The sequence below is a fragment of the Onychomys torridus genome, chromosome 3 (assembly GCF_903995425.1).
Source record: "Onychomys torridus chromosome 3, mOncTor1.1, whole genome shotgun sequence".
Classification (NCBI taxonomy): domain Eukaryota; kingdom Metazoa; phylum Chordata; class Mammalia; order Rodentia; family Cricetidae; genus Onychomys; species Onychomys torridus.
The window spans coordinates 146,060,598-146,072,360 of record NC_050445.1 but is presented as its reverse complement, the minus strand read 5'-3'; the positions used below and the strand labels follow the sequence as shown (position 1 = coordinate 146,072,360).

General features: G+C 44.1%; 1 pseudogene; it reads left to right on the top strand.

Annotated features, from left to right (window-relative positions):
- Window positions 1-1,234: 1,234 nt before the first annotated feature.
- LOC118580329 lies at window positions 1,235-7,859 on the top strand (annotated as a pseudogene).
- Window positions 7,860-11,763: the final 3,904 nt, after the last annotated feature.

Here is an 11,763-nt window from a genome sequence, read left to right as displayed (position 1 = left end):
AAGGAAAGGAAAGAAAAAGTTTGCTTGAGGCCAGCCTGGGTTCCACAGTGAGACACTATTTCAATGGGTCCATTATTCCTTAGCCAATCAATTAACTAAAAGAGAATTTCCTGAATGATCATTTTGAGACCAACTGACACCACTAGGAGATATCGGACGTACCACGGAAACCTTGCTGTACCCAGACAGGCACTGAACTCTTGGTAATCCTCCTGCCCCAATCTCCTGAGTTCTGAGATTGCTGGTGTGCACCACCCTACCCAACTCGAACATTTAAAGAAGCAAAGAGAATGTGAAAAGCAAGAAAACTTCCTTTAGACTATTATTTGCATTTTTTTCTCTTCCTTCCCAAACCATGGAGCTAGCCCATCCCTGCTTCCTCCTCCGCATACCTTCCTCCCCTCCCAAGCTTCCTGTACAGCTCCCTTCTAAGCGCCACCCTCTTTTTGCACTGGGAAGAGCCTCTCAGCATTTTGGCTCTCCTCACTGCCAGTGACCCTGCTTAATTCAACAACTCTAGAGAGCACATGCTACAGAGCTCAACTCTTCTTGTAGACAAGAGAGGCATTGGCAGTGCATCATTTTAACACGTCTCCTCTGTCACGCAGGCATAAAACAAAATTCCAAGTAGGCCAGAACTCAGTGGGGAAGAAAAGGCAATGTCAGGGTCACCCAGGAATGGGATCTATGCAGACACAAGTTTGCTGTGAAGAGATATCAGATATGTGAATCTGGAGTTGAATCAGGCATTGCATAAAACCAGATTCCTAATTCAGCCAGGGCCCCTCTGCAGGCCAGGAGCTGGGGAAGGACCACCAGAGATGCTGGGCATGGGCACAAGATGAAGAGTGGGGAGTAAAGGCACCCCATAAATCCACAGCAAGCATGGATCCCACTGACAGTGACAGATGCTGGAAATGACAAGTGGGGACAGCACTATAGACATCTCACCACCCCACTAAGCCAGAGCTGAGTGATCAAGGACGCAAACAGCTCCTGACTCTTTTCATTCACATTTAATAATATCACCAGCCTTCTACATCTGTAAATTCCACATGTGTGGGTTCAGTCAACTGCTGGTGGGAAACATTTGAAAAATGTTTGTAGCTGCACTGAACTGTACAGATTTTTATTCTTGTTATCACACCACTGGATGACTGTATAGCATACATACACATAAATAAGATTAAAAACACACAAACAAGCTTTTTCTTCCTTTTCTGGAAAACACCAAATGGTGGATGATGCTGGTGCAGCGGGAGGGCCTAGAGGACCTGGGGATCCAGGATTTGGAGGCTGCGATAGCTTCCGTGAAGGATTCAGCAGAGGTCTTAGAGGCTACAGTCATGGCTGGGTTGTGATCATGGCCAAAGCCATGGGGCTCCTGGAGGTAAAGCCAAAGACAAGGAGTAGATCCCTGTCACCAAGCTGGGCTGCCTGGTTAAGGACATAAAGATCAAATCCCTGGAGGAGACCTACCTGTTCTCTCTGCCCATTAAAGAATCCAAGATTATTGACTTTTTCCTGGGCACATCCCTAAAGGATGAGGTTCTAAAGATCATGCCAGTGCAGAAGCAGATTCAGGCTGGCCAGCGGACCAGGCTCTAGGCTGTTGTTGTTCCCGGGGACTACAATGGTCATCATGTTGGTGTTGGTGTTAAGTGCTCCAAGGAGGTAGCCATTGCCATCCCAGGGGCCATCATCTTGGCCAAGCTGTCCATTTTCTCTCTGCAAAGAGGCTACTGGGGGAACAAGACTGGCAAGCCTCACACTGTGCCATGCAAAGAGACAGGCCGCTGTGGCTCTGTGTTGGTGCATCTCATCCCTGCCCCCAGAGGCACTGGCATCATCTCTGCTCCTGTGCCTAAGAAGTTACTGATGATGGCCAGTATTGATGACTGCTACACATCAGCCAGGGGCTGCACTCCCACCCTGCGCAACTTCGCCAAGGCCACCTTTGATGTCATCTCTAAGGCCCCCAGCACCTGACCCCTGACCTCTGGAAAAAGACTGTATTCACCAAGTCTCCTTATGAGGAATTCACTGACCATCTTGTAAAAACCCTCACCAGAGTCTCTCTTCAAAGAACCCAGACTCCAGCTGTGGCCACCACAGAGGGGTTTTTATACAAGAAAAATAAAGTGAATTTAGTCTGTTAAAGCACACACACACACACACACACACACACACACACACACACGCCCCTCACAAAGTTTTCTATTAGCTTCCTAGACAGGGGATGTTTACCTTTGTACATGTTTTTCTCTTGTCTTCAAAATCAACCCTGTCACTACCACAACCAAGATGCTGGATAATCCTACTAGCCCAAGTGTCTTAGGGTTTCTATTGCAGTGATAAAACACCATGACCAAAAACAACTTGGAGAGAAGAGGTTTTATTTCAGCTTACAGTTCCACATCACAGCCCATCATCAAAGGAAGTCAAGGCAAACTTGGAGGCAGGACCTGAAGCTGAGGCCAGAGAGGAACTCTGCTTCTCAGCCCGCTTTCTCATAGAACTGAGGACCACCAGCCCAGGGGTGGTACCATCCACGGTGTGCTGGGCCATTTCCACATCAGTCATTACTCAAGAAAACATACTTCAGGCTTGCCTGCAGGCCTTAGCAGATACATGATTTTGACCAGAAGCCTCCTGTACCTTGGAAAAACGCAGTGTCGAGGAAACACCAACACCAATGTGGACTCAAAACGTGAAAGGGGCACGTCTTCTTTGAGAAATCCACATCCTTGTTCTTGGTTGGGTTTCACTTTCTTCCTTCACACCTTCCTTTCTCTTAACCATAGGACTTCAATTCCACATGAAAATCCTCCTAACAAACTCCAACTCTGCCCTAAAAACCTTAAAATATCCAAAAACAGAGTCCGACCAAAACTGCTGGAGCTCAGCGTGCTTCTCTTACAACAAAATGTCCTTCATCCTTTGAGAAGGGATTTCTTTGCTCCTCCCTCCCTAAGGAAAATGACAACCACCAATTTTCTTCTCCTCACAGCCACCTTGTAAAGGGATGTCATTCCATCTGCTTCAGGAGAACTGGAGCACAGAGACATAAAGATGTGCCCTTTAGTCATTTAAACTCAGGGGGGCTGCAAGTTTGTTGTTTTTAATTACATTTATTATATTACTATTACTATTATTATTATTATTACTATTATTATTATTATGTGTGTGTGTGTGTGTGTGTGTGTGTGTGTGTGTGTACGTACATGAGCATAGAATTCAGAGAACAAGCTGGGTAGTGGTGGCGGATCTCTGTGAGTTAGAAGTCAGCCTGGTCTACAGAGTGAGTTCCAGGACAGGCACCAAAACTACACAGAGAAGCCCTGTCTCGAGAAACAAAAAAAGGGATTCAGAGGACAACCTTGGATTGGTTCTCTCCCTCCACCACGGGGTTCCAAGTATCAGGCTGTCAGCTTTAGCAGCAACCCAACCCCCTTTACCAACTGAGCCTCTCGTCAGTCCTCCGTTTATTTCGTTTACCTTTGTTTTGTTTTTGATTGTTGGGATAGTGTGTGTGTGTGTGTGTGTGTGTGTGTGTGTGTGTGTGTGTGTGTGTTGTCATTTGTTTATTTCTGTTTGATGCCCAGAGATAGGCCCTCCATGGGACAGAGCCCTGTCCATCCAGTAAGAGACAGGGTAAGGAGTGGACCCTCCACACTGCATCCTCGATGAACTATAGTGATTGAGACAGCTTGCGCAGCATATACCCTCTCCAGACAGCTAATGCTGGTACAGAATGTTTGTTTTTATGGAAACAATTACAGGGCTGGAGATGTGGTTCAGTTAGTAGAGTGCTCATACAGCATGCACAAAGCCCTTGGTCTAATAAACTGGGCACACCTTTAGTTTTGGTACTTAGAAGGTGGAGGCAGGGGGATTAGAAGTTAAAGGTTATCCTTGGATACACAATGAATTGCAGACTGGCCTGGACTGCATGAGACCCTGTCTCAACAACAAAAAGAGACTATAAAAGATATCAGTGTATCATTTTTCAACAAAATGGCAGGGCATTGCTGGCCAGAAATATTTAATCACCATAAGGTCTTTCAGTTTGGCAGAGTGAAAGGATAAATGTGGGATCAAGTGTCACCCAGAGACAGTTGGCCTTGTTCTCCTCCAGATTATTTATAAGAGTGACAGGTCAGCCTCTGAGCCACACAGGAGTCAGCAAGACCTTAAATTGCCCTTGTTCAGCTGCTCACTGTGACCCTGAGCCACAGCTCTGAAACTGTTTCCTCGACAATATGGCTGCTTCCCAGAATCTTCATCAGGGTTAAAATATGGATCAGCAGCTTAGCTGCCTGCATACAGCACCTCATAAACGGGAGCTATTGTTATCATTTAAGCGGAGACAGAGAACGTGCGTGCAGCAAGTTGCACGTTTCTGTTTACTTTCTCCAGTATGCAGATCTTAGGAACATGCAACCCAGGAACTCCAGGGAAGTGTCATTCAAATCTGATGTTTGAAGCTGGACGTGGTGACAGAAGCCTGCAGACTTAGCTGACGACAGAGGGTCACCAGGAGCGAAGGACAACGAAGCAAGTAGCAGGCTACTTCATCGCAAGACTGAATTTAAAAGAAGGAGGAGGAGGAAGGAAGAAAGGAAGGAAGGAAGGGAAGAGAGAGAGAGAGAGAGAGAGAGAGAGAGAGAGAGAGAGAATCAACAACCACAAAAAGAGAAAATTACCTTGAATAAATTGAAGGTTAACTCATGTTACTAATAAAATCCTTTGGCAGAAGTGTAGAAGTCTGCAACTGGATATTCAGTAGAATTTGAATTCTTGCATGTCATTTTGATAAAATCGAGGCAAAGGATGAGGAAACATGATCAATTAAAAAGGTATTTCAGGTAGCATCTGTCTTTCCTTAAGTGAAGAGAAAGGCTAAAGGGCAGTGCTTCAAGAGACCTGAAATTTGCAGGTGTATTGAGGCTTCGAATTACTTGTTCATGTCGAGTTTGAAAGGAACTTTAGGGTCCCAACTCATATTTTTAAAAGATTGATTGATTGATTTTATTCACATGGTGTTTTGTCTGCTTGCATATCTGGGCACCATGTTTGTGCCTGGTGCCCAGGGGGGCCAGAAGAGGGTTGAAACTGATGTTATAGATGGCTGTGAGCTGCCTCCTGGGTGCTGGGAATCTTCCGCAAGAGCAGGCTGTGCTCCTAACTTCTGACTCATCTTTCCAGCCCCAACTCAGGTTTTAAGAAAACAAAAAGATGGAATAGTAAGCTAGCACATTTAGTTCACAAGAGATATATGCCCTGGAATTAAGGGTTTTTTGTTGTTGTTGTTGTTGTTGTTGTTTGGGTTTTTTGTTTGTTTGTTTCTTTTGTTTTTTGTTTTGTTTTTCAAGACAGGGTTTCTCTGTGTAGCTTTGCGCCTTTCCTGGAACTCACTTTGGAGACCAGGCTGGCCTCGAACTCACAGAGATCCACCTGTCTTTGCCTCCTGAGTGCTGGGATTAAAGGTATGTGCTGCCACCAACCAGAAAGATTTATTTTTTAATTTAATGTAGTAGTAGTAGTAGTAGTAGTAGTAGTAGTAGTAGTAGTGTATGTATGTGAGAAAGAGAGAGAGAGAGAGAGAGAGAGAGAGAGAGAGAGAGAGAGAGATGTGATGTGTGTTTGTCCAGACATATAGGTGCCAAGGTACATATGGGGTAGGCAGGGGTTGATGATTTAGCTCAGTGGTAGAGTGCTTGCCTAGCAAGCGTAAGGCCCTGGGTTCAGTCCTCAGCTCCGACAAAAAAAAAAAAAGAATAATCGTGTAAAAAAAAGGGGGGGGGGGCACTGGAGAGATGGCTCAGAGGTTAAGAGCACCAACTGCTCTTCCAGAGGTCCTGAGTTCAATTCCCAGCACCCACATGGTGGCTCACAACCATTTCTAATGAGATCTGGCACACACTTCTGTATACATAATAAATAAATAAATCTTAAAACAAAAACAAACACAAATGAAGTAGGCAGAAGATAATCTGTAGGAGTCAGTTCCGGGGAGCAAACTCAGGTGGTCAGTCTGGAGTGGAAAGCATTTTGTCTGATGAGCCATCTCACTGGCCATGGACTTAGGTTTCTTGCTGGTTAGGACTCAGCAGAAAAAGATGGTAAAATTACACAGGGACTTACACAGGGCCAAGCTAACTTCTGTGTTACTTTATTTACTGCTTGTGCTGTGGAACAGAATTTGTTTTTTGTATCTTTTTAGAGGAGGGTTTAATACTGTAGCCAGGCTGTCCTAGAACTCACTACATCACCCATGCTGACCTTAAACTCACAGCCATCTGTAGGTGGAGTTTTCCTGTCCTGGGAGCTGCTTCCAAATAATTTATAAATTATTAATATAAGCACACAGAGACATATTAATTATAAATGCTCAGCCGATAACTCAAGCTTATTACTAACTAGCTCTTACATTTTAAGTTAACTCATATTCCTTATTTACATTCTACCTTTATTAGCATGGCACATTCATCTCCTGCTCCCTCTGCATCTGGCTGGAGACTCCTCTGATTCTGCCCTTCCTCAGCCCATTATTCTCAGTTTGGCCTTCATGCCTAACTTTATCCTATTCAGCTATTGGCCAGTCAGCATTTATTAAACCAATCATAGTGACATATTCACAGAATGTACAGAAGAATTATTCCATAGCAGCCATCTTCCTGCCTCAGCCTTCTAAGTGCTAGGCTCAAAGAATGAGCTAGAACCAGAGCTTAATAATTGTAGAATATTATTTTAAGATGTATTACTTTGTTTATGCTATGGAACTTTTGTTTAATGATGCAAAGATGTGTTGCATTCTTTATGTTGCAGTTGTTTAACTTTGTGAAGCTGTGTTACTTTGCCTGCCTAAAACACCTGATGGTCTAATAAAGAGCTGAACAGCCAATAGCAAGGCAGGAGAAAGGATAGGCGGGGCTGGCAGGCAGAGAGAATAAATAGAAGGAAAAATCTGGGAGAAAAAAGAAGAAAGAGCACCTGGCGGTGGTGGCGCAAGCCTGTAATCCCAGCACTCGGGAGGCACAACCAGGTAGATTTCTGTGAGTTCGAGGCCAGCCTGGGCTACCAAGTGAGTTCCAGGACAGGCTCAAAGCTACACAGAGAAACCCTGTCTCGAAAAACCAAAAAAAAAAAAAAAAAAGAAGAAGAAGAAGAAGAAGAAGAAAGAGCAAGAGAAATAAGGAGAGGAGGGTGACCAGACACACAGACACACACACAGACACACAGACACACACACAGACACACAGACAGACACAGAGTAAGAGTGAAACTAAAATACACAGAAATAGAGAAAGGAAAAGCCAGAGGCAAAGGACAGACAGGACAATTTAAAATTAAGGATAGCCGGCTAGAAACCAGCCAAGCTAAGGCTGGGCATTTATAATTAAGAATAAGCCTTTGTGTGTAATTTATTTGAGACAGGTCATATCTTATAGTCCATGTAAACAGTAGTCTAATGTAAAATGTGAAAGTCCTTCTTAACCTCACAATGATGAGTTAGTGATGAAGAGACAGCCATTCTCAGTGAATTACATTCACCTTAAAGCTAGTAAAATAATGGTCCCCTTTTTAGAAATCTGTAGCATGTGAATTCACTTTATAAGTTACAGCAGGGTATACATTTTGGACATTATTTACATTTGCTACCTAGTTGAAAACAATCCTCATCAGACTTCGAATGTATCTTCAGTCACATGTAACAAAACTTCCTTTCCTTGGAGATCCCTCCAGGGAGTTCACTTGACTTTCCTGTGATGCTGATGCCCCTTTCCTGCGCCATCCTTCACCTGCTGCCTTTTTAGGCACAAAGAGCACCCATCTACTCAATGGCCCAGCTTTGAGGCCAGTTGACAATAGCGGACTTCAAATTACTCCATCAGTAGACATTTAAACAGCCACAGTATAACAACACTTCAGTGAAGGTGTCCTGGGGGAAAAGAAAATCAGTGACCCCTGTGAGGTGTTCTCTCACTGTCTGCCCCACCTGCCAAGCTATCTTTACCTCCTGGTGCTCTCCAGGATGCTCCACTCCCCGAAATCCACCCCTGGCAGAGCCACCAAATAGGCAGAATCTCATCCGTCCCCCTTGCTCAAAATGCATCAAGGACTTCTCTATCAGTTAACATACGCATTTGGCAGCTAGTAACAGAGCCCAGAAACAGTAGTGGCTTAAACCAGATAAAAGTTTATTTTTCTTTTCTGTAAAAGAATTCTGGAGATAAGAGATGTGGGGCTGGTAGGGCCTCGCCTATACAGTTCCTGTATCTCTCCCTCCACAATGGACCTTCTATCCTTACAGACAAAGACGGCTCCTCAGGTTGCTTCCGCTTTCTCCATCTTGTGGACAGCGGCAGGAGACAGATGGGTCCCAGGCAAACTTCTTTTGTGATCACCTCAGGGCTGAATATGGTGCAGCATACATTGTGAGCAGCCCCTAAGTAATCATAAATGCAAAAAAAAGTCCTTTTATCCCATTTTAATTTATTATTTGCATGTGTGTAGAAGTCAGAGGAAAACCTGCTGGAGTCAGCTCCCCCTTCTGCCACGTAGGTCCTGAGAATTGAACTCAGGCCATCCTTTACCTGCTGAGCCATCTCGTCTGCCCCAAAACACAATTTTGTGGCAACAACAGAGGGAGACAATCCCTCACAAAACTTCAGTAAACATCAACCGTGTAGCCCAGCATGGTACCCTAGGCCTGTAATCCAGAACCCACAAGCAGATATAGAAAGAGTATGGTTTCAAGCAGTCCACACAGAGTTCCAGGCCACCCGAAGCTAAATAGCAGGACCCTGTCTCAGAATAACAATGAAGCTGGGGGTGTTGGCATGCACCTGTTAACCTGGCACTTTAGAGGTGGAGGCAAGAGGATCAGGAGTTCGAGGTCATCCTTGGCTACATAGTGAGTTTAAGGCCAGCTGGCCCATATGAGACCCTGCTCATAACTAAATAAATAAGCAAACAATCAGTATACAATATACTGTATAATACAATAATATAATATACAATATACAGTATACCAGTATCAGAACCTATAGGGTGTAGTTTGAAACTCTTACAAGGGCACTTTGTTTTATAAAACTGTACAATTATGAGCTGGGTGTACAGGTGATCAGTATTGAGTGCTTATCTAACAGAAGTGCAAGGCCCAAACTCTGGTCCCCAGCAAGGGGTCGGGGCGAGGTAATAATAAGTAAAATATGGCTCACTATAGTATCTGAAATTCCTGGAATTAAACACTTCACCTATTGGATTAAGAGACTGCACCTGCAACAAAATGTACCATATTACACCAAGGAAATAGGGACAGGTACAGTAAGAGGCAACTTTTGATACATTCAAACTTAAGGTAAACCCACAAAACTTTTACTTTGTGTGTGTGTGTGTGCCAGCTGTCTTCCTCAGTCAATGCCCACCTTAGATTTTTTTAATATATTTCTAAACTGTATTTATTAATGTTGTGTGTACATGATGTGTTGTGTCCTGCAAAGCTCAAAGGAGAACTTTGTAGAATTCTCCTTCCACCTTTATGTGGGTCCCTAGGGCTGAACTCAGGCCACCAAGCTTACTCAGCAAGCACCTTTACCAACTGAGCCATCTTGCCAGCCCTCCAGCTTAGTCTTTGAGACAGTCTCTCTGAACCTAGAGCTCACTAATTCTGTTTGGCTGATGGGCCAGTGAGCTCTAGGGATCTGCCTGTTTCTGCCTACCCAGCAAGGAAACTTCAGGTCCACGCCATTGTTGTGGAATATTATTTTAAGATGTGTTACATTTATTTATGCTGTGGAACATTGGTTTAATGATGCAGAGATATGTTGCATTCTTTTATGTTGCATTTGTTTAATTCTGTGAGGCTGTGTTACTGTGCCTGTCTAAAACACATGATTGTTCTAATAAAGAGCTGAACAGCCTGGGTTCGATCCTCAGCTTAAAAAAAAACAACAACAACAACAACAACAAAAAACGAACAGTCAATAGCAAGGCAGGAGAAAGGATAGGTGGGGCTTGCAGGAAGGGAGAATAAATGAGTGGAGAAATCTGGGAAGGAAAAAAGATCAAGGAACCAGAAAAGATATACAGAAATAGAGAAAGGTAAAAGCCCAGAAGTAAAAGGTAGATGGGATAATTTAAGAAAATCTGGCTAGCAACAAGCCAAGCTAAGACTGGGCATTCATAAGAAAAAAATAAGATTTCTTGTGACTTATTTGGGAGCAAAAACACCAAAAAACCAACATGCCATGGAGCCCAGCTTTTTACTTGAGTGTTGGGAGTGCTCATGCTTATGGGACAAGTATGGCACTGAGCCATTTCCCCAGCCCTTTATTCTATTTTTGAAACAAGATCTCATATAGCCCAGCTGACCTTGACCTTCACCTCCCAAGTGTTGGGATCACTGGTGTATAAGCCATGCCCAGCTTCAAAGTAAATTTAGAGGAAGGAGAAAAAATTGCGTAGGTTGCTGTAGAAGCCTCCAGGTGGCTGACTAATGGACCCAGGTGCTTGTGTGGGAGCATGCAGCCATGGGGGCTTCCTAGAAGGATGTAGAACAACCTTTGAAGAGGAGGAAGTACAAGTGAAAGCCATCTTCACAGAGCACAGTACTGATGGGGCAGGTGTCTCACAGTGCTGCTTCACGGCTGGGGATACAGCTCAGCTGGCAGAGTGATTGACTGGCTGGTGTATATGAAGCCCTGGGCTTGATGTCCTGTGCTTCATAAAGGTGTATAGTGGAGCACACCTGTAAGCTCAGTACCGAGAAGCAGAGACAGGAGGGATCCCACAGGCTCACTGGCCCACCATTCTAGACACTTGGGGAGCTCCAGGTTCAATGGCAGACCCTGGTTTAAAAATAAAGTGTAGAGCAGTAGTTCTTTCTCAACCTTCCTAAGGCTGCAACCCTTTAATACAGTTCCTCACATTGTGGTGACCCCAACCATAGAATTATTTTTGTTGTTACTTCATGACAATGAATCATAATGAAAATATTTTTAGAGGTACAGGTTTGCCAGCCAGGTCACAGCCCACAGGTTGAGCACCACTGGTACAGAGCACTAAAGGAACACTCCTGATACTGATCTCTGGCCTCCACAAACGTCCACACACACTCACACACACACAGGCCCTCTGCTTGTGCGTAGAGTGTGTATCACATTCTACAGGGACAATGTAATAAAATACTGAATACAACATAAACTATTATTTTTTGTAGGACTTTCACTTAGCTATTCACATGTTTGTTTGTTTTTTCCCAGCCCCCCTCCCCCCCAAATGCTGTTAAGATTGTGCACACCTTTAATCCCAGCACGCAGGAGGGAGAGGCAAGTGAGTCTCTGTGATTTCAAGGACAGCCTGGTCTACATAGCAAGTTTCAGGACAGTCAGGACTACATAGTGAGACCCTGTCTCAAATTTTAATAATTGATAATAATAATAATAATAATAATAATAATAATAATAAAGATTATACAGAGACACACCAGCTGAGAGTTAGGGGCAGCACATGCCTATCCTTAGAAACAGGAGGATCAAGAGTTCTAGGTCAGCCTGGTCTATATAAGATTATTATTTCAGAAAAAAAATGTAATTAGGGTAAGTTCTTAGTCCAAGTACACCGGAGAAACTCATTGTTATCAATGCTTCACCGAAGGTCCCCAGGAGAGCCCCTTTTCTCCTCTAGATAACCAACCCAGCGCTCCTCCATTGTGCACCCGCTTTCCCACGGTCAACGAAGCCATCACGGACATCA